Consider the following 27,486-nt stretch of genomic DNA (forward strand, 5'->3'; position numbering starts at 1 on the left):
CTCATTACAGTCTGATTCAGGAGGGATTGTTGATCTACACTCTGGATGTGCAGTTAATAATGTCAGTCTAACGTATAATAATGTCTTTTCAAATACACATGGGACTTCTGGGATGCTGGACGAGCTGCATGAAGCCATTTTATTTCTCTTCTTTGTCCTGCTGAATGGTTCAGACGAGCAGCTTCATCAAGAGAAGCTTTTCTGTTTCCATGCGAGGTGAAGAGATCGTGACCGAATGTTCTCTATTCTGCAAACTCTTTCTTAGAATTTTCCTAAAAAAGGTGCAGATCTGAACCAGCTCCAAAGATTTGACCTCTCAGACTCGACCTGCATCTCAAATTCTAATGAGTTTCACGAAACAACATCTCCAGTGAAGCTTTCTGCAAACTGCACGTCCAGGAACGTGTTTCCTTACAGACGCAGGCGCGCTGCACAGCTGAGAGGATCTGCACAGAGCGAACTGTAATGAGTCGCTGTGAATAGCTGACGATACATAAAACCAACAGTAACCGGGGTGACATTTACATGCATCGGGATGTCAGATAATATCACGTCTCTGGTGCCACATCCACATTTTTATAGCCGGGGATAAAAGCATATCTGCAAACTGATAAAAAGGGGATTTGAATGCAGCCGCTCCGACTGAACGAGGCTCTTCTTCTTCTCTGCTCTGACTTCCTGTAGCTGAGCGAGAGGAGTCGTCTGTTGGACCGCTCGTGTTCACTAATTAGATGTGACCAGAAACAAAAAGAACAACATACATTACAGAAGCATAAAGGCAATCAAGCCGAGTGTAATCTTCTGTGGGATGTATGAATGTGCTCTCAGTGAGTTTACTGACTGTATGTGTGAGAGCGAGTATTAATTACACAGAGCTCCGCGCGGGGAGTTAGCAGCAGATGTTGCTCACTGTTAGCGCGAGCGGCTACTTAAAAACTCTGAATCTAATGGCTGTTTATGCTTTCTGAATGGCTGTAAAAACAGATTAGCGGCAGAGAGAGAAGAGATGAGTCAACATGACTCAGCTTTCTGAGCCGCCACAATGGCAAAATATTACACTTGGCCTTCTTCCCAAATGTGGAGCGGACAGATGGAGGGATGACCCGACCCGACACCTCCCTCCATATAAAACATTTAAAACAAAAACTGAGTCTTCACAAAGTCTCAGACAGGCGGAGAGTCGGTGTTTCTTTTTTTTTTTATGATAATCATTTTGCATATATGCTTAAAAAATGTACAAAAAATCCCAAACAGCAATTTACCGCAGCCATCTGTCTGAACAAAGGTTGCCCAGATTACCCCTCGGTGGGAAGACTCATTCCAGCAAAGGCTAATTAAAATTTTTAATAGCAGCACTTTGAATAATTCATTGTGCGGCACAGTTGCTGCAAGACGGAGGCAGACATTTGTTGTGACATTTTGCCATGTCTCATCTTGTTGCTGTTTGCCGGCCTGTCTGGCTGTCAGAGTCGAGTTCGTGGGTGACAACAGAACATAACTTCATTGTCAGGGTGCGCGAGGCGAGTCCGACCCGACGTGAGTCAGCGCCGGCACGTCGTTCATGTGCTCCTTGTTCTTGTTGTCGGTCATGCACACATTCTCTCTCCAAGCTGATCAATATTTTCAGCAGGCTTTTTTTTTTAATCAAAGCTTCAGTTGGAATAACCTGTGAATACATTTTGTTCTGCACTTTATAGTTTTGTGTTTCGGTGACATACTGTTCTGTGCATGCACCTGACTAATTAAACGCAATAGAGGAGCTCTTTCTCGCTCTTTATCAGTCTTGTGCTTCACTGTGGCCGCCGGCTATGATCACAGTGGACGTCAGTGAAGGTCAAATAGCGCCTGGACGGACGGACAGGCGAGGTGAAGTGATCCCAGCTGCCCCGGAGGTGGACAGGAGTGTTTGGATACCTCACAAATACGTTATACTTTATTGTCCCCAAAGGGAAATTTGTCCCTGGACTCAAAATGCTGAGCACATAAATGCCTCCGAGTTACAGTGAAATAAACGACATAAAACAAAACAGCAGCAGCTGCGTCAGCCACGTCACGAATACTGCCTCCACCCAACATAAATAAAGAGAGGAGACGCCGTGAGGAGACGCACAATCAGCCTCCAGCAGCTCCGTCTAAAACTCTGATGACCAGTTTCCCCGTCTGACTTCATACCTTCATGGTTCTGACCCAGTCGCTCGGACGAAACCATCTTCCATCTCTGCCTTCATTTTGATCTCAGCTTCACACACTGAAGTTATGTCAACCCGCCAACGAATCTCAGACGAGGACAACAGTGACCTCACGCTGCTCCTCATAACGAGCTTAACCCTTTGTTTCATTAACGTGCTTCTATCTCCAAAGCACCCGAATAAAACATCCTGCATCCTCTGATTCATGTTTCCTAATCAGCTCATTCAGTGAAGTCAAGGCCTTGTTTTCTTCCCGGCGTCCGTGATCTCTGAGGAGAGTTTGAAGGTCACGGTGGCTCCTCGATGGCTGCTGTACTCTTGATTCCGGCTTCTTTGAGGCATTAAGAGGAAGGCTTAGCACTAATGTCACCAGAGCTCAGGGATTGGCTGCTGTGGGAGATTGGAGCCGAGAAAAAGCTTTAAGGGAATGAACGTTGGGGCGATTCGGGAGATAAACGGGTCGGAGAGGGACGGGAGCTGCAGGTGTGAACGCTGCCTCGTTCCTCTGTGCGTCTGCAATCTGTAGTTTTTTTTGCTTTTGTGCATTTTCCTCTGCGGCCTGTCTGCAGCTCCGTCTCCTCGCTGCTCTCTTGGCCTCACTCAGTCTCCCTTGAACAAGACATTAATCTCAGTAGGACGAGCCAGTTAAATAAAGGTTAAGTAGATAAAACAAATGTGTAATGTGTCCTTGGTGACATCTTTACCCATTAAGTCTAAATGGAGAATCAGCAACTCCTCTCTTCCTCCTCCTCCTCCTCCTCCTCCTCCTCCTCCTCCTCCTCCTCCTCGTCTTCGGCTTGTTGGGTATAAAGTGCTGCTCGTAGGCCAGCGAGGCTCCAACACCGTGACACCGCAGTGACTCTCTTAAGGGACGTTCAGGATCATTTTACTGTGTAATTAAAACCGAAGCAACCTCCCCAACCTCAGGCACCGACTCCCTCCTCCACCTCTAATTGGTCTGGCACCGGCTCTGGAGTGGCACCGCCAGCCCTCCGCTCAACTCGCTGGACTCTGGACGGTCAATTTAGCCCCTAATTCTAATCCCTATTGACTTCAGCAGTACTGTGGTTACGTCCTGAACATTACAGAGTGAGAGAGGAGATGAAACTAAAGAGGCAGCAGAAGGGTAATTAGGACACGAGAGGAAATTAAAGGATGTTTTTGGGACATTAATGCAGATTTTATGCTTCAAACTATTCAAAACTGACTATACTGTACATTATACATTATATATGAATTATCTCCTTTATACTAAACCACGATGGTTTATGAAGACTTAATTTCAAATTGTTAGATCAACAATTTCATGCAATGATAGTTAACTAGACTAGATGAACATCCCGGCACACTGTGGAAAACGATCTACAAACTCTGATCTGAGTGAAACAGCCGCTTGTTTTTAGAAGTCTGCAGGTTTGGTTACTTATGATGTAGTAGAAATAATCCTCCTCCATCTTTCTCTTCCACAGTTACTCAGGGACAGCGACCGGGGAAACGGTGCCACTTCCTGTTTAGAAGTGCATCCTTTGTGCTGTAGTTAAACCTTCACGTGTGCAGTTTTTGTCTCTGATGCAGCAAGTTATCAAATATCAAAAGTATCTCCAAATATTATGTACATTATTCGAGTAAATGTACTTAGTTTTTTGGCTGACGTTGAGGCTAATGATGATGATGATGATGAACCAATGAGTGGAGGTGGAATTGAGAAATGAACACAGTTATTATTATTATTAATAATCCAACAATATGATTGTTGACGGTTGAGTCACAGTTTGCTCCTGATGCAACACCACATCGTCTCTCAGGCTGTTGTTGTGATTTATAACTTACTGGAAGTGTAACTTTGATTTTAAATCACATCTGAGATTGAAGAGCGACTTGAATCGACTCTTTCATCAGTCTGAGAGGTTGCACTGTTTGTCTGCAGCTGAATCATCGACCGTCTGTAATAATCCAACAAATGAATTCAGCCTGAACGTTTTCTCTCCTGAAAACACTCAGTGAGAGATCGTTCTCTTGATTGTTGTATTTGCACTTTTATAATCTGACAGATTTGATTCTAATGTCGCTGCGTTTCTTTGCATCTCTGCACGCTAGCAGCATTAAACAGTTATGATCACATGTCTTATTTATCCCCTCGCTGCCCGTTCTTCCACCGCAGCGTGTCGGCTGACTGAGCGGTCTTTCCTTCAGGACTCCAGCAGCCGACCGCTCACATATCCAAACATATTCAGGTCGCGCCGGGTCTCCATCCCGCTCAGCGCCACAGTCGACTCTACACCTACTCAGAGTGCAGCGGTGCACCTGAAGGCTGCTGATGCAGAGTTATGGCTGTAATAGGCTCTCAGTAAAGCACAGTGTGTTACTGGTGTATTGGAAATCTGTAAATCAGAGGCTGGCTTCAGCCGCTGACACGCAGCGCTGCGGTGGCAGCGGTCCAGCGGTGGCACTGCTACAGAGCCAGTGAACTCGGCGACCTCTCGATGGTCAGTTTAGACACTGGCACCGTTTAATCCCCATCGATTTCAACAGTTCTGCCATTATATTAAAGAAGAGTGGGAGGCTGAACAGAGGGAAGACAAACTGCAGATAAATCGCAGGAGGATTCGTATTAATCTGTCTCTGTAGAGTCTTTAGCAGCAGTATTAATTAGCCAGGTCAGTACTTGGATTTTTTCCTATGTGGACTTATTAGAGCGGTCAGTAATAACAGTAAACTCACTTTGTGCCAGAAAACAGGCTGGAATCATGTAAACCGTTAAACTGGTAAATCTGTGCATGTGACCGTGACCTCCAGGATGAAATCAAACCAGAACTTTGAGCTTTTCAGCGCTAACTGAACACGGTTCCGATCTAACGAGTGTGTCTGTTCAAACGAGCCTCTGAAGCCGAGCGCTGGAAGTGGGACGAGGCCAACAGGAAACAAAAGGCGAGTCTGAGGAGTGACAGCCGGGCGGATCGAGGGACAAATGGAGAGAAGGCGAAGACGGTTATTGGAGTCAGAATCTTTGGTGCATCACCGTCTCTTAATGGACCTCAGCAGTGTTTTTGTTCCCCCCGGTTCATTCATTTCCATCGGGTGGAGCGTCCTGAGTGACAGCGGCGGAGGTAGCCTGCTGCTCGGGGGAGCGAGGGCTTCAGCTCTAGTGGCATTTCATTTACAGCCCTCCAACACAAATCAATAGGGGACAATCAGGTCTGAGAGGATGCTGGGTGTTCTTACCATTACCGATTACCTGACCAGTCCACTAGTCAGAGCCGGAGAACCGGGGCAGAGGCGGCGGACTCTGAGAGGACTTTGATGCATCTTGTCAGCTCATCGCAGAACAGCCAATTTTCCACTTAATGGTAAGAAACGTCAGGGAGTCAGGGACGGAAACCGGAGGTTTATTCTCTTATCGTCCAGAACGCTTTCAGCATTTTACCCACCAGGTTCATCCTTCTGTAGTAAATCATGACTGGCTTCCTTCCAGAGCTGCTGGCTCCCAGATCTACTCTTAATTTGCCAATTTTCAGCTGCTGGTTTACTCTTATTTCCCTCTCCTCCTCTTACATTACCAACGCTAGTGCTGGTGAAGTGTGCTTCCGTTAAAGCATTTTGGAGAGTCATTTTTCTTTTGGATATTTCAGGATTAAAAATGACCTCTGTGTTTTGGGTTTGGTCAAACTAATTAAGCTCTAAAGCAAAAAACACACGCTGCAGAACACACATGAGCCCCTTTTGTCGAGTTGCGCTCTTCCAGTCAACAGCCGAGCTTTTTGTATTTCAGGAGTGTTAACTGACTTTAAAACGATCCACCGAGTCTGACTTAAATAATTAAAAACATTTTTAGTTTCCATATTCTGGGTGGCTAAAAACAGCATCCCTGAAGGTTTTTGTGGTGAACACTCATAACAGCAGCTGTCCAGGTGAGATCTGTTCAGAAATCATGACTCGCCTTGAATGTGTAGAAATATGAATGAGGTCTGGTTGCTTCTCAGTCCAACTAGAAAACACCAAAGTTAGAGGAGAATGTCGTCTGTCAGTGATAGCTGACATCGTAGCATCAAGCTAATGTTAGCGATCAGAGCTGATAAGATAAAGATGGCGTTATTGGCGCCAACACGGCTACCGCTTCCATTTGTTCCACGAGCCGCTGTTGAATATCTTGTTCGTCTTGGCTCGTCTTAAATCGGTGGAAACTTGAATGAGGCCTGGTTGCCTTTGACCTACTGTACTTCTCGATCTAACATTAAAACTCCAGGATCGTGCTCAGGCTTTGGAGCTGATCCCAGTTTTTCAGAGAGTGAGAGGAAGCGTCCTCCTGTTGCGCTCGTGTTGCTGTTCCATGATCTGGTGACCTTCCTCCAGGCCGTCGGTCTGAATCCAATCTAGAGCGCTAAAAAACAAATTTCACCCTCGTTAGCCGGCGGTGTGTAATCACTGTTCCTGCACGCTGGCTCACATTAGCTGTCTGAATGCAGCCGCGCCTCTCGCTGCTGGTGGCCGCAGAGATATTAATTGGAAGCTACTACAAAGTATAATTTAGCCGCTCGTCCAGCATGATTTATTTGAAAAGTGCTGTTCCCTCCTGCATCATGGCTGTAATTTGTATTTACCTCGCCGTCGCTCTGCTCACCTTCGGCTGTGAAAACAAACCTAATTATTCCCGACTCTGTCTCGGCCGTGACAGACGCCTCTTTTGCTTTTCTTGAATTCTGTTCATTGCCATTTTTAAAAGCAGGATCCAGTGACTTTTAATAATTGCACTCCCCTTCCATCACCTCATTCATCCTCACCCTCGTTTTTGTGTGATTACCAGTTGAATGAAATGAAACTGGAGGCAGCACAGGTGGTTATAGAAACGATTCGTCTGTCTTCCTCTCTCCGCCTCGTGATGAACGCCGGTGCACCGTCAGCTCCATGTACACCCTTTTCTGGGCCAAATGAACCGCGACGCCTCCGCCAAATAATTAATTTCTCATCCTCGCTCTCCTCCCTCGTCTCTCTCCGCGCTCTGAACTCTCGGCTTATAGATTTCACAGTTCAGGGAAGTTGCTGGGAATGAAACTGTGATGGGCTTCTTGTTGCGGCTTGTTTTCTCCGTATAAGGGAATAAAAATGGAATCCAAAAATAAACAGCATCGCTCTCGCTCCCTCTCTCTCTTTTCTTTCGCCTCTCCCTCTCAATTTTACCCACAATTCCTCCCTCCTCTCTCTCTCTCACTCTCTCTTGGCCTTTGCCTGGCGTGTACTGTATTAATCAGACGCTAGCTAAGCGCAGGGCAAATGAAATCAGGAGTGCACTGTAGCTGAACATTAGATCGGACCGGGGAGGCGTTTGGCTGACGTGGTGGTTGTTGTTGTCGCGGTCGGTCTTGCCTTGCTCATCAGCCGTGGCGACGCGCTTCAGACTCTTAACCCCGCGACACGGGTGGGGTCACATCACAGAGGCACCCAGCAGGAAATTAGATTCAAACATCGGAGAAGTGACGGGTTAGTTTGGACTGATGGTGGAGAACACGCTCGGCTCGGAGGTGAACTGCTCGCCGTCGCTCTCATTTAATCAAGTTACTGTATTTAAGGAGAATTGTTGGGAACGCACCGTCTGTTTCAACTGTTCCAACCATTAAACCAGAAACCACAACATCACCAGACTCCCTTAACAATTTGCATAATTTTGAGGGTTGTTGAGACAAAAGTAAATAAAAAAAACCTTCACAAAACGGCGACGACAAACTCTGAATCATCGGTGACTCCTTGTAAATTCAGCATTAAATCCAAAACGATACATTTATTTCTGCCCGTCTGAAGTGCATCTTTCCACCCGATAGAACAAACTTTCAACTGGTCTCATGTCAGATTTTACAGATACAGTAAACAGTGATCAGTTTCTCCAGACTCCCTTAAAAAATGGCTCAATTTAGTGAGTTGTTGAGTGAAGAGAAACTTTATAAACGGTCAGCCGTCTCTGACAGATTCTCAATGATCTCTGCCTTTAATGTCCCACAATGCTTTTTTTATGCCCGCCAACCAGCGCCTGGTCCGTTGGACTGTTTGCATCAGAACCAGCTTTCATTCAGTCCTAATGTGGACTCACAGATTTAGGTGACAGTGCGGTTGAACTGAAGGAAAGTTGAACTTCTTCCTTCCACCAGCCTGAACGTCAGCAGCAGTTTCCGTTGCGGTGATGAACTCGAGTTGTGGCTCTTCCTGTTACGCTTCCTGCCACACTTCCTGTCACGCTTCCTGTCAGGAAGCTGAGGTTTTGTTCTAAACTTAGTCCGACCTATAATGCAGGAAATAATATCAGCATCCGCCTCTGATGATAAAATCCGTCTCCCAGCAGAGGACGAACAGTCCTGACACACACAGCGTCTCAGCGCCATGCGTCAGTCCAAAGTTTACTTCTTGTTTTTCCAGCTCGACTCGTTTACTTCCCCTCCAGTTAGTGATTTACTATATTTCCCATGATGCCTTTAGACAGCCTCCAGAGGAATGTCTGAACTTGTTCAGGTAATCTGTTGGATTTATAAGCAGGTGAACGAAATGTGGAAAAGAGAATCTCTCCGGTCTGTTCGCTGCTCGTGTGGTTCTATCAGCTGCCGTCCATGTTTCCTCTCCTCTGATGGATTTCCAGCCAGAACTGCAGGAGTTTTTAATGGAAGGTGGAAGAATGGAGCGTCGCTGACTTATTAAAGCGACGACCGTTCCCTGCGGACGACCTTATCAGACGAAGCTGCCTGTTTGAAAGTTTACAAGCAGGCCGAGTCGGGAAGGACGGCCCTGTTCTGTCTGTGATCGGGACGATTTACAGCCCGAGTTTACTGTCCTCGCTGGTTATCCACAGACGAGAGGAGACGGAGGGAGAGAAAGACGAAGCAAGGTGACGGAGTTCTGAGTGAAGGTTGAAAGGACGGCGTCGTCCTGAGTGTGTGATACTTTGATTTCAGACCGTCCTTGTGTTTGTGACAGACTGCAGCGCTCCAACACACGCAGGACATCATGTACAACGTCTGGTGGAAGGATTCACTCTGTGTTACCTGTTCCTGCATGTTTGGTTCCTGTTAGATCTGCCTCCAGCTGAGAGCATAATGTGGCCGTGCTGCATTATTACCTCACATCAGTATCTGCACTGAAGTACATTCATGTTTCTGTAAACATGTAAACGTACAAGAGTCAGATGATGAACAGGCGCAGCAGGAAGTTAGTGACGCTTCAGGTTCAAGAGGAAAAGTCGAACATCGGAAATAAAATATATTATCTTCATCTGCAGCATCTCTAAGTGTGTGTGTGTGTGTGTGTGTGTGTGTGTGTGTGTGTGTGTGTGTTGGTGCTTCCAGTGAAACATATTCTCTTTGATGTGTATCAGATTCACATCCTGTCTTCACCGCTGTGAGGTACACACTCTCTCCAAAGCCTTGTGTGTGTTTGTGTGTGTGTGTGTCTTCATAAAGTACTTGCAGATACCAACATTTGTGTGTGTGTGTGTGTGTGTGTGTCGGGTCGGGGGTGGGTCAGTGGGGCAGATAACAACCATCTCTGGTCCGGAGCCCAGTTTGCACAGAGAGCTCTACAAAGTACCGTAACGTAGACCACAAGGTGGGAGTGGCTCAGAGTGGAGACAGATGTTTACCTGAGGAGGAGGAACAGCTGGTTAGGTGTTGCAGGTGAGTCATCATCAGGCAGTTGGACGTTTTCTAAAGCGTCAGTATCAGTCCTGTGCAGCCTGCAGCAGCCTCACCATGACGTACGTCTCCAGTTTATATGTGTGATCATGTTTTAGTTATATAAGTTTCCACAGCTCGTATCGGGTGAACTCAGCTGACCTCTGATGAGCAGAAACTTCCTGTTGAAGTGCCTCAAAGTGCCACATCTTTCCTGATAGGTCCTGTACGAGCTGCAGTACCACCTCCTGCTCTCTCTGCTCCAGTTTATGGGCCACATCTCATTTCCTGTATCGTACGCTCTGCTTTCCTGTCGGTCTGCGACACAGTTTGGCCCGAAGCCCCACGAGCACACAACCGAGCCACGTTTTTTACTGGAACTGCTTCAAATTCTCTTGAAATACTACAAAAGGCTTTAACCAGGAACAATAAAGTGTCACAGTTAAACCACAAATTGCATAAAGTATAAAAAAAATAGTCCATCTTATACTTTAAAGTCTTGTTAAACACCAAAAACTAGCATCAGTCTGTCTGGTATCGTCTCAGCCGCGTCACTGTCTGTCTCACACGCTGAACAGCAGCCTGAGTTTGCTTTGTGCCGCTCTCATTAAATCCCTTTTATTCCTTTTCTTCTGCTCTTATCGCGGCTGTTGACGAATCTAAACGGCTCTGTGACTCCACGCCACCGTGTGAAATTAAAGAAAGGAGGCTGTGACGGCGGCTCGGGCTGCCGACCGTCAGCGACGCGCCTCTGGGATCCGACGCCTAAATAAGTGATTAAAATGAGCGTGCCAATCCTTTTACCCAGCGACTGTGGGTTTATTATTCTGCCTTATTTGTTTTCCCTCTCCGTCTCCGAACACATCAGCTCAGGGAGGGATGTTCGGTTTGCATCCCACAGACGCAGATCCGGGTTTGGACCCTTGACATGTTCACGAGTAACCGCTAACTGCTGTGCGCTGTAGCTGCCATGAGCTAGTTAGCTCAGTTAGCTGTGCAGGTAGCAGCACGGACTAGCACAGGAGCTTTGGACCAGAACCGAGCCGATGCTAGCTGGTTAGCATGCTAAGTGTAGTAGATTATCTCAGTAAACATGATGATGTCAGAGCTGCTGTTTCTTCTCTCTGTTGATCGTTTCAGTTTCTGTTTTTAATGCTTTCAACCTAAACTCTCACTGAATGCACATTTCAGAATCCCTCCAGGGTTTGTTGGAAGCCTGTTGACTGAAGATCAAACAGATAATGAGATTTATTCTTATTCAAGCTTTGAATTTTATAAAAATAAGAGACCTCCTTGAAAAAAATCGATGCACTTTATATCTGAGGGAATAAATGTTTAAAAAGATGAAGCTCGGTGAGACAGAGAAGAGTTCAGGGAGGCAGAATATTCCAACAACAGAAAGTTATTGAATGTTTTGAGTGTTTATACAGTTTAAAGAATAAAAAGCTTTAAATAGCAGCAGCTTCTGTGTGAAGGTCGTTTACATCACGCAGCAACGAGGTAACGGCTCGCTCACAAAAACACTGATTGGCTTCAGTTTCTCAGACAGAAGCAGGTATTTGAATATCGGAAATGTCAAATAATTGTGCACCTGAGCAGTAATTAATGAGCCTGCGCTGTAGATCCGCGTCGTGTTCCCTCTGCAGACTCTTGGCGTTGTTGCTCGCAGGTCTTTGGAGGTCGTCAGGAGTCTTTTCTCGAGAAGATGCTGCATTTCTTTACTGACACGCCGTCACCTGTGTTGTGTTCCGCCTCCCACTCGCTCAGCTACACACTCCTATATGCATCGCAAACACAATACGACAAGAGACGGCGAGATAAGACGGGAATCGTACGTCAGAGGCAGATGATGATGTATGTAACGACCAGCAGAGGGAGGAGCTGGAAGGCCTCTCATGTTAAACGGCTCTGCAGGAGGTGGAACTAATAACTAATAACGTGGAAGAAACTGGAATTAATGAGTGAATAAAGCAGCGTGAGTCACGCACATCCTCCCTGACAGGTGAGAAGTGAAGACAGGAGCAGGTCGTCTGTTTCTGCCTCTCTGCAGTCGTCGTGATGTTCAGTCGAACGAAACATAAAGCCTCCGATCGCTTTTGAAGAATTTGCAGTAAACATGACCTTCATTGAGTAAAAGAAAATACACATTTTAATTCCTTCTGCAAAGAAGAACGTAGTAAACTGTGAACAGAGACATGAATGAAGAACGTCCGCTCCATCTGCAGAGGAACCGCCGGCCAAGTCAGATTTAGATCTTGGCTGCAGTTCTCACCCTTTCAAAGTAAACGTGCACCTGGGTGGCGCTCCGGTGTCGGTGAGGTGGCGGTGGTGTTGCCGTGCCGACGAGCTGCCCCCCCCCCCCCCCCCCCCTGTTCTTCGTCCTCCTCTTCCTCCTCCTGCTGCTCCTGAAGTCCTTCCAGCTCTCTGTATAAATAGCAGCGTTCGAGGCATTTTGAAATGAGTCCAGCCCGGCCGGTTCTGCTCGCTGCAGCAAATTCATCCATTATGTAGAGCCATGAGACGTGCACGGGGCGCCTTATCTCACACACACACACACACACACACACACACACACACACACCTGTACATCCATGCACTGACCACAGGTGCCAGGTGTGTCTCTCCCTGCATGCTGACACACATCATTTATTTAGTGTTTGTATGTTCAGTGTTGAAGCAAAGTCACTGTTTGAAATGCACACACACCTACACACACACACACACACACACCTACACACACACACACACACACACACACACACACACACACCTGCTCACCTCTCGTCCCTCTGCAGGACGAGGAGGCCTCTGAGGTGAACTTTGCGTCTGGGTTGCGTGTCGCAGCAGAGAGAATGTGTGGATTGCTCGGCGGATCACAGTTCAGAGTTTATTTACTCGCAAATAAAAATTGATAAAGCGCGCGGGGAAGAGGAGGAAGAACTGCAAACACAAACGGTGCGTGCGAGATAAAGCGCCGGCGGGGCTTAACGCGGGCGCCCAACCTCGCAGGAAACAAAGTGGAGACGGAAACACCGGAGAGGATTTATTTACACGAGCGCTCGGGGAGGGGAGGATTCCCAGAGTGCAACAGGGGAAGCAGAATGAGCAGAAAGCTAAATCTGTCTCATGAGCAAGGCACTGGAAGGTTCTCTGCTGAGGTGGGCAGGAGAAGGTCTACGTTCTAACTGACCTCTGACCTCACATAGAAGTGTGCAGAAACACAAACTACAGGCTCACGTCAGCTAAAGTCGGTCCTTCGAGGTATTTAAACCCACATATCTTTACGATCGCGGCTCTGACGACACGTCTCTGTAACCACTCAGCCGCTCTCTGCTGATGGAAACACTCACAGAGCTGCAACCAGTTATTAACTTCACTGTCGACAATTAATATCGTCTGACTTTTCAACCGTTTCCTACATTGATTAATTGAGCATTTAGTCTTTTGAAGGTTGAACAAAATGCCATTCAAAGCTTTCGATCACAACCTGAAGCCTTCAGTGTGTTTACAGATCGACCTGAAGGAATTCTTGGTGCGTTTGCTCGATAAATGACAGAAAGATTGATCGATTATCAGGAAAACTTTTCTTTCATTCCGGCTCCACGTCCGTCCAGATGTTCAATATAAATAGTTTTTCAGTTGGATAACATTTGAGTGTGCTGTCTGAGGAAAATGGCCGCCGTGAGATAACCAGCGTATTATCTGCATAGAGAACACGTCCGCAGTGACGATGACACGCGGTGAGACTGAAGCTCGAGGTCGTTTCCTGTGTTTAAACAGCCTTTTGTCCTGCAGCCGCTTCACCGCAGCTCCTTTATGTGTTTAACATTTATAAACAGGATGGAGAAGAACAGAGCCGGCAGTTAGCGATTGAATATCGGTCTTTATTGGCCTCCTCATTGAATTAACATTTAACATTTTCCATTTGTGGGATCATTTTACCCAGGGCGCCTCACGCTGTAATGAGGGCAGCCGTGGTTAGTGCGAGCTCCGTGTCACCGCCTCGTTCTCTCTATCGGACCGCACACATCACATTCACTTCAAACAATGGCAGGAAGAAGAAAAGGTTGGCGGTGTCTGAATGTCATAATGATCATTATTAAACGGGCAGAAACACAGTTCTCAGATCGCTGCGAGCTTTGAAAGAAGTAGAAGTCCGGTTGATGTTTCTTTGACCCTCGAGCTCGCTGACTTTGACATTTCAAGTGAAATAACTTCCGACATCACCTCCGAACTCTTTTCTTTTCCTGAGTTTTGTCCTGTTTTTTGTTATTTGCAGCAGGTGTGATACGAACACCTCCACCCCAATTAGCCGAGGACGACTGTGAGGTGACATTTACGTCGTCTGCTCGCCTCGTCTGTCACGCCGCAGTCGGAGATGTTTGGGAAGCTGCTCACCTGAGACTGAGAGGGATGTTGACACCTGAGATCACAGAGCGGGACAACTTCATCCTGTTGTGTCAGATCACGAGCTCGCCTGTAGTTCTGTCTTTAAAAACACAAACAGGTTCTGGTTTTAAACAGTTTACACGTCGCCCACGGTGCGGTGATGTAACCGCGTACGGCGCCTCGTGTTTCAGATCTTTATCTGCTCTCCAAACCGTTTCCTTCGTGAGTAGCTGAAGCTGCCTGAAGCTGGATAGTCGGCCTGTGATCCCGCCTGCTTTAAGTGCTTGTTGACAGCCATTATCGGAGGCAGAGCGCAGATAATTGGATTTTTTTGTTGTTGTTTAAATGCTTTATCTGGAGCGTTTTTAACACCGGGGACCACAAACAGTCGCTCCTCTGTATTTTCATAAATTTGTGTTTTCCCCTCTCGCGGCCCGGAGAGAATATGAGTCATCAGCCGACACCGGAGCTGAACACGGTTTAAGGAACGAGGGAGCGATTCTCTTCCCTCCTCCCTCCCTGAATTAGCATTTTGCTGCATTTGAAGTGAAAACAATGTGGACTGAAACACAGCGAGGAGCTCAGCCTCGCTTCCGTCTCCATTTCTCTCCTTTCATTCTCATTCTGTCTTAATCTCTGGCTTTTTCCAAATTATTCCCCTGCTGAGAGCTGGGAGATATTACATCTCATGTACAGTAAATAGATTCTGTCAGCCATTATCCGCCGCCGCCGCCGCCGCCGCCGCCGCTCGTCTCCCAGATAGAGAGCATGCCTGTTGTTGTTGTTATAAACCTCCAGCTATCATCAGCCTCCATTTCTTCACAAAAGCCAAACATCCATTTTGAAAACAGCTGTTTTTTTTTATCAGACTGTATCATCAAATGATGCTGCAGCAGAATATCTTCATCTCTCAGTTCACCTTCTGTTTTCTCTCTGGAGACGTTCAGACGGCTCGTAGTGAGATTTAAAATGATTACATGGTGTCGTAGATAAGTGCTTTTTAATTTCCTGCGTCGACTTTGGATGAATGTGCGTTGTTGTTATCTTCTTTGTGAAACTGTTGATGTATTCAGATATTTAACACACACTGAAGTGCAGGAGAGTTGTTTAACTCCTCTGTAAGCTTTATTTCCCAAACCTCCTTGACTGTTCTGCCTCCGTCAGGTCGGCAGCAGACGGAGGTGATAGTTATTATCTCTTTGTGGAAGTATGAAGTAGTTTAGTTTGGAAACAGACGATGTTAGTCGTTACGTTGCTAACTCTGCTACGTCCCTGAACTCAGCACAGATGTATTTCCATCTTTGTCCTCTTTCAACAAAAAAGTCTGAAAGTGTTGTTGGAGTTAATTCATCTGTTGTCCGTCCTCACTGACAGTCCCTGCTCCTTCAGGATGTGAACATGTTATTGTCGACTGATCGTCTACGGTGGCCCACGAGGGACCGAATCCTTTTAATGTGCAGTCAGGCTTCACTCGCCCCCTCAGCTGTTTTCTGATACCTCTGCTAACTCCCGACCTCGGTGTGAACACTATTATTGTGCACTTACTCTCGTCCTCTCAGGTTAACACCAGGCTGATGCAAAGCTGAGTGTTTTCCTGCTGACTGAACATTTGTTACGGCGGCGTGCGTGACTCAGTGTGAGTGGAGGAAGTGAAATATTTGTTTGGGTGTGTGATGTGACGGATGTGACCCTGCTGGCTGCTGACTCAGCCTGATCGCTGTGTGCTTTGTTGCCACATTCGCCCTTAAAACAACGAGTTACACAATGCGTTTTAAAACGAGATGCACCATTTAATCTAACTTCTGATTTACATTTACATGTGCAGAGCTGCAGCTAACGAATATTCAGCTTCCCAGAGTTCAGTGTGACGTTTTCAGAACGCTTCTTTTGTCCGAGCAACAGTCCGAAACCCAAAGGCTCTTCGGTTACTGTCAGAAATGACACAGGAAAACAGCAAATCATCAGATTGTGTTAGACTCCCTCTCGAGAGATCAAGTTAGCAGACCGCTAATTTACGGAGTTTTATCAACCTCAGAAACGACCGCACGACAACAATACACTGCAGTAAATGGATCCAAATATAAACCGCCACCAAAAAGCCACAAATAATGCTCAGAACAGCACCAAACTTCAGCAACAGTACAAATAGGGTCTCAGCACATAGTCCGGGGCATCTAACCTCCGCTAGCTTAGCTGGATTTCTATTGTGAAGCTAAAACAGATTTCAACTCTCCTCCATCAGCTTCCGGGTCGGGGAAGTCCCGACGCGACGATTACCGAGTGCGGTTAGAAATGCTCAATTCCGTTCTTTTCCCTGTCCGCTCTCGATAATAACTGTTATAAACTGGCAGGTAAGACACATATGAACTTTGATTGCTTTTCCATGGAGTCATAATCATACATTTTCATCCATGAGCCGCGGAACTCTACTGCACTCGGTAATCGACTCGTCGGGACTTCCCGTCAACAAATTAAGAAGCTGAAACGTCGAGCCCGACAAACTCCTGATGAACATAGATCATTAGATTAATGTCCAACAGTCAATCTGTCAGATTTCAGGCTTAAAATCTTCTTCTCTTGTCTTAAAATCATCATCAGGCCAAAGTGAAACATTCAGGACAAACACGGAGGATGAATAATACTAATGTCAGGGAGATACCTGAGGTTATTTTGGTGTAAATTCACGTGAGAATTGAAGAGAATAAAACAAGTATTTGTAATTAGCTGATCTGAGCGCAGCGTCGGCCAACAGGAGCAGAAAAGAAGTCACATTTAATGTCTCTGCAGTAATTGTCAGCAATTAAAGTCCCAGTTTGACGCAGTAATGGTGTGTTTTACAGCACATTTCTGCACTAGAGACAAAACATTTTGGAAATTAACTCCTCAAATGTTGTGAAACCCTCTAATTAGCTTTTTCACAGCGTCACAGATCAGATGTGGTGAACACGCTGAAGGACAGGAGCAGCACACACACTCAGAGGAGATCCAAATGTACAAATCTGCCTGCGTTTCCTCTCCGTTCTCGAGTTCTTCCCTTTCAGACACAAACTGTTTCCATGTTGCTTCGCTCAGCCGGCTCACAGATCGTCACGTCTGCTCTCCGTCCTGCCTTTATCGGTCCCGGCTCTCCGCCACACCGCGCTCCCACTGTACGCAGGATTAATAATTACCAGTTCATCCATTATTCATTCCTGACATAAGCAGCTCACAATCTGGTAAACATGCGTCCTCTCAACACACAGCACATTCGCAGCTCCGCTCCACCTCGCCTCCTCCGACTCTTCACTCATTCAGACAGATCTGATGTTTCAGCAGGACGGAAACTTAAAGAAATGAAAGTTTAAAGCAGCAGCAGCAGAGGTGAGTTCTGACCTGCCGCTGCCTGATCACCAGACGGGGGAACAAAGAGCCGAGAGTACTTCTGTAAACGCTTTAAATGAGAGCAGATCAGACACGACCTGCTCCTCAGGTGAACACCTACGACTCAAACCTCATTTCTACCATCACAGTAACTCTGATCGGTCCAGTTTCTCTGTGACTTCTTAATCAGCGAGGACCGGATCACTGACAGCTTTCACACCAGCCTCAACAAAAAGAAGTCAAGTCGTTTGAAACAAATCAAAAGCATTAAAGTCAGAGAAACGAGCTTTTCTCCCACAATTCTTCTCTCAGTTTCAGTTTTTCAGCGTCAGTTTGTTGTTTTGCTGCTTGAACCCGTCGACGCCCCGGTGAACAGAACCAGCTCCGTGTAGAAACGTTTCTTTCACCAGGCTGGAAGAACTTGAATGAACACCAGCTGTGAGCCAGACGTCAGGCTGAACATCAGCGCCGGACCTCACTGAGGGAGAGATTTAGTTCTTTGGTTTTGTTCTATCAATCATTTTGTCTTTTATATCTGTATCTGTTATCCTCCCAGCCCTCCATCGTCCTGCGCTGCCTTCCTGTTTCTCTCTGCCGCTCCCTCCTCTTCATCTTTCTTATATAACTAGTGAAACAAACAAATAAAAAGATGGAAGGAAAAAACAAAACCCTCAATAACTCCACCTTCCTCTCGCTCGATGCAAATTTGCAATTTTTGTGAAACTGCTCCCCGGTCGCCTCTGACTTATTTCCCATCAGGACGGATCAGACCTCGCCGAGCCGACTGTGACAAACAATCACAGAGTTTCATTACGGAGCCGCGCTGCTCCAGAGAGGACGGAGGGACCGCCGGCGGCAGGAAGTGTTCTCACCCCCCGCGGTGCACGCATCACCGTGGGGACCCGGGCCTCCAGACGATACCTGAGCTGATGCTGGGGAATCTCTGCGTGACTGAAGGGAAGCACGCTTTTAACCGGCGCTCAGAGGATTAATCTACAGGATCCTCATTTTGAAGCGTGGAGTTCCTGCTCTCCTGCAGTCACCTGGTTCTAATATAATCAACACAACTTTCTGTAAAAGAAGTCGTGAGTGTGTTTTGTTGACGTCACACTCTGACTGACGCCGCTCCCCGATGTCAAACCTCAAATTTCCTCCACATATTAAAATGCCAAGGTGTAAACATCACCTTGAACGCAGCCTGCTGACACCCACTGACATATTTTTCTATCTGCCACTCCGACGTGAACTAATAAAACCGTCAGGGTGAAGAAGAACGTGGCAGCAGAAATCGTTCCAGCCGCCGCTGCAGGTCGAGTGTGCGTGACCCATTTCCCCTGCTGGAAACCTTTTCACCTCGGCGAGCCCGACCACGGCTGCTGATCCAACACAACATTTAATTTGGCGGCTTCGTCTCTGCCGATCCGCTCTGACTTTACATCGTCCTGAAACGCTGAGATTGTCTCACCTGATTATTTCATTAATTCACACGTGCATCCTCTCTGAACATTTAAGATCCTCGGTAACGTGAACTCTCAGACGCGTTGTAGGTTCACATTCGCCGAACATTTGTGTCTGACTCGAGGACGGTTCTCTCCTTGAACGTACCCTCGGCTGATCTCTGCTTACATAATGTGAACACGTGGCACTCCGGAGAGCGTTTCACTCGAAAGGAACTCAGATTCTCTTCCCGCCGACCTCAGACGGTCCCGTGACAGAGCAACACTTCAGTCTGCTTCATCAGCTCTGATTCTTAACAACCCTAAATAATTCTCGTTGAACGAACCCTCAGTTGATCTTTCAATCTCTACCCCTCATTTTCACCTCATCCACCCCTACAGCTCCACAACCCTTCATGACCCTCATGACATCATCAGGAGTCGTCGGTGGAGTTTATGTAAACAGATGCAACAAGAACACATGTGGTTAGCCAGCTAGCTCGTTAGCAACCGAGACCTCAGCAAGCTAATGTAGCCTGTTTTCTGCTTGTCATAAAGAAAAGGACCATAAAACATTTAGACGACAGAGTTCTTCTCCCCTCAGTATAAACTAAGCCTCTTACAAACCTCCTCCTCACTTTCTTCAACCTCTCAGACCTGTGAACATAAAACAGAGTGCTGTTCTCTGATTCAGTTCCCTCCAACAGAACAGTCTTAGCTTCAGCCCAACTCGTGTTAAAGTGTTTTAAATGTGCTGTAACAACCATTCCTCTCGTTAAATGGACCTTCGGTTGGTCTTTTCTTTGCCTAATTTACATACCCAACACTCCTGACAGCATTAGCTCTCTTGAACGTGCCCCACACTGATCTGACCTAGCTTGCTTTCTATTTGCAGCATCTTTAAAAGCTGCCCTCTCTCCGGATGGAGCGCAGCCTGCGTGGAGGATGCGTTTGGAGAGAGCTCCACCTGCAACGCGTCGGAAACGTCCGCTGTCATTGAACGCAGCCTGTGTGGAGGATGCGTGCTGACACGGGGCCCGGGCCGGGGCTCATCACAGAGGATTAGCTCTTATTAGAGCTGAGTGCGGACCATAATGCACCACAGGTGGCTGGCTGAGCGACCCGCCGGCGTTTGGCTCAGTGGCTGAAGTGGATAGAAGGCCAATTATCGCCACATTCACACCAGAGCCAGCGCTGTGCCGTGGGCGGCCCGCTGCTTTCTGCTCCGCTCAGAGGGCGAAACAAGACAGAGTGATGCTTGACCGAGCTGAAACTCTGCTCTCAGCCGCTCGGATTCATCAGATGGCAACACGAGGGGCGGGCGGGTCAGCGCCGGCACGGCGGGTCGGCTCTGCTCAGATAAAACAGTCCACTGTTTCTTCATGTGACAGATTTTTATTAGTTTAATCTGGAGGGAGCTGTGAGTTAATTCTGTTTGAGACTTATTATATTATTGGATGCGATCACTGACTTTATTCATCCTCCGGTGGGAAAATAAAAGAAGTTCAAGAGTCAGAAATAGACGGAATAATAAAGGAGAACGAGATAAAGAAAGACAATATGATTAAACGTTCACGTATACACACACATGAAACATTAATAAAAGGTGTTTTAGGAATGTTTTTGTCGTATGATGGAGGATTTTCTGTTCTTCCTGCGTTTCCTGTTCTAAATTGAACCTCATCACTTTGACAGACGCCGTCGTGCCGTCCTAGAAACTGTTCAGGACCTTTTAAGGTCGTCATGATCCAGTGTTGAGGTTCTGGTGTTTAACTGGACTTTTTCTGAACACTTTCACTGCACAGCGTTTAGTTGTGACGGCTGTCAGGAGTTAATTACTCGTGCGAATCAGAGTGAACATGTGCAGTGTGGGAGATAACAATAGACTGCTGCTGTGATTAATAATTAAGAGTTGAATGAAGGTGAAGATATATTATATATCACATATTGTTCTAAATCAACCGTCTTCTTCTTTCTTCTTCTTCTGCTGCATCGTCGCTCGCCCTGAAATAAAAACGGTTCACGCTCCGTCACATCTGATGGGACCGAAGGGAACAGGAAGTAGACTCACTCACACACTGTGGCTCCACTCAGCTGCAAGGAAACCACAAAAAAGAGGAAGAAGAAGAAGAGGAAGAAGTCAGAGCTTTATGGTAGTTTGGTGTGTTTCACAGTCCAGCAGAGCACTCAGGGGAAACAGCCTGAGCTCAACTCTTTAAACTCCTCTGACATTCTCCGTTTGAGTGGAGCTGGAAACGCTCTCTGCGCCAGCGGGGAGGGTATCACTGATAAACGAGAGGTCAGCAGCACCGCGGGGGGTCGTGTAACGCCGAGCGGACCGCGGGGGGACGGCGCCGAGGCCTCCAGCATCCTGCCACTGTGAATTAACGTTTCATCACGGAGAATACCGACGAGCCGGGATGACTCCTCTGACCTTAAACATGGCAGGAGGTGCGACAGGTGTCTGGGGAGGGTCAGACAGGTGGATGTGCTGCAGACACCAGCTTCACCTGGAGAGAGGACAAACTGCCGCGGCCTCCAGCCTCCAGCAGGCCTGAGTGAAGGAAGCGTCTCTGTTTTTTATGAGCACTTCTTTTAAAGAAAGTTTCAAAGTGCTTACGGGTGAAAATCTGTCCGACTTTAAAAAAACGGCACATTCCTTTTCTCGCCTCAGTGTTTCGTCTTCTTTGGTCGGAGCGCTGGGAGAGTTACTGCGGAGAGGCAGCTCACAAATAAAGATGATTCTCTGAGGGAAGCGGCTCGAGCTGATGGAGAGGAAAACTTTTAAAGCCGGTGATGTAATGTGGACGGCATTGTTGTTGTGTGTGTGTGTGTGCAGGCAGGAGGGTTTGTTAATGCAACCGAGCTAAAGCACTTTTACTTTTAAACTTCTTCAGTGAGATTTTCTTACCTGAGAATCCTCCGGAGTGAAAAGAAAAACAGCCTGTTTTCCAACAACAGCGACTCTCAAAGTTCAGATTAGATTTCAGCTTCAAACTGGCAGCAGAGTTTCTCTCAGATCGTCAGCGACACTCTTCATCTGCTCCTGGAACTTTCAGATTTGCTTCTCAACATCTATAAAAAACCTGCAGAAACATCAGAGCAACTCTATCTTCAAAATGCAGAAAGCAACCGCAGCTCATGTTGGCATCTTTCAAGATGAATTTACATGCAATACAAGACTGCATAATGAATCTTCTGCTACAGCTGCTCGAAGAATAAAATCACCAGAATAAACGTTAGCCAAGTGCGTTTCTGTAAAACCACAGATAACTTACAACTGAACGTTTCTTTAAGCTTTGTTTAGGTTGAATTTTCTATTTCTCTCTCGTCACAGCGCTGTGCTGCTGCTCCGGTTAGCTTAAGGCACAAAAAACAATAAAAAGAAACACCACGATCAGGATGGAGACGGTCCAAGTATCTGGTTTTGGTCGCTGATAAGTTAATAATTGGCACGTGATATGCCACGTTTGCTACGAACCGAACCTGAATCACAGAGTCGGGTTGGAAACAGACGATGTGCATCAGATTTGTCGTTGTGTCTCCAGCAGAGGGGTTAGCTGGATGGATATGTGTATATGTGTTTTGAGGACTTGTTGCGTTACGAACACTTGAGTGATCTCCGTCTCTCCAGCTGAAGCGTCTGCAGCAGCGGACTCCGACCAGAACATGCAGCCTCGACTTGAAGGATGGAATCGTGTGTGAAGTATCGGCTGCTCGAGGAGACGATACTGTAAATTATTTGCATTGTCTCCGAACCGTTGTAGTTTTTATCTCCCAGGAGCCGAACGAGAAGCTGCTGTAAAGACACACACACACACACACACACACACTGATTGCAGTGATTGGTTAGAGGTTTGACAGATTGTATCTGAGAGCTTCAGCCAGCTTCTGTTGCCAGGCTGAAAGTGGAGGCATCTGAAGAAAGACACGACACATAAAGAGCTCAGCTGTGTGGAGATTGAACTCCTTTTCATCTCTAAACGTCCGGCTTCTCTCTCTCTCTCTCTCTCTCTCTCTCTCTCTCTCTCCATCCTTTCATCTCTCCGGTCTTGGTCGTCCTCCCTCCCTCGTCTCTCTCTTGGCGGCGGCTGAGGCTGTTGACAGTAAAAGGCATTAATAAATGCAGGGCACTGTACGGCGAGACCCCACAAAGACACTCCTCAAAGACACTGGCAGCAAATCAACCAGGGAATCACTGAGGAGACAGGAGGAGGAGGAGGAGGAGGAGGAGGAGGAGGAGGAGGAGGAAGAGGAGGAGGAGGAGGAGGAGGAGGGGGTGAGGAGGAAGAGGAGGAGGAGGAGGAAGAGGGGTGAGGAGGAGGAGGAGGAGGAGGAGGAGAGGAGACAGGAGGAGGAGACAGGAGGAGGAGGAGGGGGGGTGAGGAGGAGGAAGAGGAGGAGGAGGAGGAGGAGGAGGAGGAGGAGGAGGTGGAGGTGGAGGAGGTGGAGGTGGAGGTGGAGGAGGAGGAGGAGGAGGGGTGAGGAGGAGGAGGAGGGGTGAGGAGGAGTGAGGAGGAGGAGGAGGAGGAGGAGGAGGGGTGAGGAGGAGGAGGAGGAGGGGTGAGGAGGAGGGGGAGGAGGAGGAGGAGGGGTGAGGAGGAGGAGGAGGAGGAGGGGGAGGAGAGGGAAGAGGAGGAAGAGGAAGAGGAGGAGGAGGAGGAGGAGGAGGAGGAGGTTGGTGAAGCTAGAAGGGGAGAGATAATCAGTTACATCATTAAGAGTAACGTTCAGAGTCAGTAACTGTACGATCACCGCGGCCCGGGAGCGTCATGTTCTGGTCCCGTTCGTATCTCAAGAACACTTTGAGGCAGCTTCTTCAGATTTGGTACAAATGTTCACCGAGACTCAAAGATGAACTGGTCAGAATTTGGTGAACAAGGTCAGATGTCAAGGTCACCATGACCTCACAAATCACACCTTTGATTATAGATTGAGCAAAAATGTACACGTGTCTACTAGGGTATAAATTTATGACGTTAGGACATTTGGTGACCAAAAGGTCGGAGGTTAAACTCTCTGTGACGTCATCATAATCTGATAAGAATATTCTGCACATTAATAAACAACATAGTTCAGGAACAGAAACCGAGACAAAACAACCGAACAGTAAACGTAAGTCTAGTTAATAACCATCGAAGAAGAAAAGCTGAATATGAGCTGATGCAACATTTTGATCAGAGTCAGTTTGATCCTTTAACATTTAGAGTTAATGTTGGAACTGAAGGCGTGTGTACACAGTTAAAACATGGACTGGATGACACCATGTTTGTCCAGGAGAGGATTTGAAGCCTGATCAGACGGAGGTTGGAGGGACGAGGACGGAGGCGTCTGGAGGTTTGACGTCCGATCGATTTGACTGACAGCTGCCGAGCTCCTTCCTGCCGCCGGGACGCTGGAGCCTGCCAACAGACCGACGCTCTGCCAATAGGCATTTGGCTAAAAAGGAAAGGGAACCTCCACCTCCACCTCCACACGCCTGAGTAAAGCTGTTAGTGGGATTAAACAAGTGTTGGGGCAAACAGCTGTACGGATGCAACACCTGTGATGTCAGGTTCATCTCTCACGCTGATGAATAACGACTTTACACTCGTGTTATTCTGGGAAACCGGCCCAGTCAGGTTGGTGGTTAGAGTTTCACCGCGCGTTCGATTTGAAAGATTAGTTTTCTGTGTTGACTCATTTGCTTTCGATAAGAAGGACATCACATTAAAGCTCTTATGAAACCGTTTGATCGGAGCTGGAAGCATCCATAAACCCTCCTCCTCCTCCTCCACCTCCTCCTCCGTCTAAACCAACAGTGCTGATGCTGAGGGGAAGCCGCCCAACACCGAACCCCGCAGTCTCTGTAATTGGCTGTTTACTCAAGTAGAAATTTATTGGCTTGATCCATTTTCAGGAGCTAATTCTGGTAATGTATGGGCGGCAGTAAGAGACTGTGTGCGGCGGTGCTGGGGAGGCTTTTAAACACATAAACTAAACAGCAGAGATGGATATCAATCCGCCATAAAACACAGAGACACGCAGTAAAAAGCTGCTGTCAGGTAATCAAACGTCACGTCAGCAGAGCCTCGCCACGCCACCAAACTTTATTAACAACAGAACTATCGACAGAAACACAAGACGAATTTGATCAGCAATCAGTCTGCAGCAGGTTTTTTAAGAGCCCGTGTGAACAGATGTTGTGTGGAGTTATCGATGTTTTGTGCCGCCAGAGAAAGCGCTCGTGTTCTCTCTGCATGCTCCGGTTATCTCCACTTCATGATCGATTAAAGCCTGAAATCACAGAGTCTGTCTGCTGATGAGCTGGAGGAGTAAACAACTCATGCACAACAACATGTAGCCGTTCACTCAGCGGTCAGGAGCCGATCGATTGATCGATTGATTGATTGATTTTGGATTCGAAGACAGAAACACAGACGACACAAAGACACAGAAACAAGAACTCTGACATACCATCACACAAACATCTAAATAAAACAAACAAAATGACTAAAAGTTATGAGAAAATAAAATACATATCTAGTAAAAACTTAAAGGCTGCAGGAAAGGAACAACAGCAAGAGCAGCAAGAGGTCCGATTGTAGAAAGCAGCGTGGTTCTGAACCAGGATCTGGACCAGGATCTGGACCAGGATCTGAACCAGGATCTGGACCGGGTTCTGGACCGGGGTGATGAGATAATCCACGGCTCGGCTTCATTCTGAGGGTCATCTTTGTCCCGACTTGTTCGATTGTCAGTATTGACGAGTTCAGAATGACGGACAGGAGCTTCACGCCACAAAATAATTTGGAAAGAAAAGTCACGGACCAGCCCGGTCTCACAGCAGAATCTGTGACGGGTAAACTGATCCACAGAGGAAGAACTCCAAGTTTTACCCTTCGTTTGTCTCTCAGAACAAAGTCACTGGAACAACCCGTCATGACTCTACGTCATCAGACGTCACTGCGACATTCCCAACATGCCGTCTTCAGCTCTTGCATCACCGTCATCAGAAAAAGCACGGACGCTCTCAGTCGATCACATCCTCTAACTCTGCTACCTGACCACGAGTACATCTTTATAGAAATAAATGCATCATATTCACTGCATCATGTGCCGTCAAACGAGGGGGAGGAAACGTTGAACTCGGTCCAGATGCAGGACTGTATCGTGCAAAAATCAGCTGCTACTCTTCAGATAAGGAACAAAATACATTGAAACGACAGAATTCTCATGACTGCCTTTAAAACAACCTCAGTTTGGAGAGCCGCCCAGCCCGAACACTTCACCTGACCTCTCTTATCTCAGGTATCCACACAATCTGCAGCTAGACGTGAATGCAGAAGTGAAGGGCTGAGTGTGAAGAGAGGCGTCTTGAGATTGGACCTGTGTCTGCTCGGTGAGGACCGTTCAGCTGAAGCGGTCTGATTCATGTTGTGTTTTGTTCCGAGCTCGCTCTGGAGGACTTGTTGTCATCAGCTGCAGCGGGCTCTGATCATCAGTCTCCCGCCTGTCAGCAACACTCAACCTTAAAAACTCTAAGCACCAAACTGCTGCCTTGATTCAAGTTGTGACTCCTCTCAATCCTTTCTCCTCCTCACATTTCTTGTAAGGACCCGATTGTCAGCTCAGAAAAGAAGGAAGAATAAATTCTCCCCAGCAGCAGCAGCCGGCGTTACAGTTCCCTGTCTCTGTCAATTTGTTCCCATTTCAGGGAGCAAAGCCGAACATGTCCTTTTCTTTTCGGGGTTCAGTGGAGCAACAAAAAGGTGAAATCCCATCGCAGCAGAGAGAAAAACACACAAACAGCCTCTGAGCCCAGTTCTACCCGCCGGACCAGAACTCAGTGTAATTTAGTGAAAACAACGCTGGTGTTGATAATGTCAAGGGCAGAAGGATTTTCTGCTCGTGACTGCGACATTAGATGGTCGCCACATGCTCCGCAACACACACACACACACACACACACAGACACACACACACACACACACACACACACACACACACACACACACACACAGGGGGCACCCACACACACACACACACACACACACACACACACACAGGGGGCACCCAGGCATGAACGCAAACTGAAGCCCAGATGGCAGCGCGACCATTTATACCAGGCTGAAAATGGACGCTGCAGCGTGTGTGTGTGTGTGTGTGTGTGTGTGTGTGTGGCGCAGCATCGTTACCGTGGAAACGTTCAGATATTTAATGTCTGCGCTGGAAGAAGACAGAAGCGTGTTTGTGTATCAGAGCGATGGATCAGTTTTATACAACTTGACATGACGCGTATAGATGATAGTAAACTGCTGCTGACTTCACATATCAGGGAAACACAGCCAGGCCTCGTCTTCACAGGCGTACAGGGATCTGCAGGCAGTGGATCTGGGGAAACTGTTGTGTCCCCCAACTCTGGGAAAAGAAAGAGACCGAACAGGGGAATAAAAAGGATACGGACATGGAGTCGGTTTGTGTGAT

At 47.2% G+C, this 27,486-nt stretch overlaps 1 protein-coding gene and 1 long non-coding RNA gene across 4 annotated transcripts in view; one reads left to right on the forward strand and one right to left on the reverse strand.

The window, feature by feature from the left end:
• The window catches only part of LOC115571190 (glutamate receptor ionotropic, delta-1-like), a 418,849-nt gene that overhangs the window by 121,143 nt on the left and 270,220 nt on the right, over window positions 1–27,486 (forward strand). The gene's annotated exons all lie outside the window — the stretch shown is intronic.
• Window positions 20,438–23,208, reverse strand: LOC115571193 (uncharacterized). The gene is made up of 3 exons (XR_003981887.1): window positions 22,502–23,208; window positions 21,932–22,106; window positions 20,438–21,114 (listed from the first exon to the last, which is right to left on the reverse strand). It is a non-coding gene; the product is annotated as an uncharacterized LOC115571193 (long non-coding RNA).

The sequence above is a fragment of the Sparus aurata genome, chromosome 20 (genome assembly GCF_900880675.1).
Source record: "Sparus aurata chromosome 20, fSpaAur1.1, whole genome shotgun sequence".
NCBI classification, from domain to species: Eukaryota; Metazoa; Chordata; class Actinopteri; order Spariformes; family Sparidae; genus Sparus; species Sparus aurata.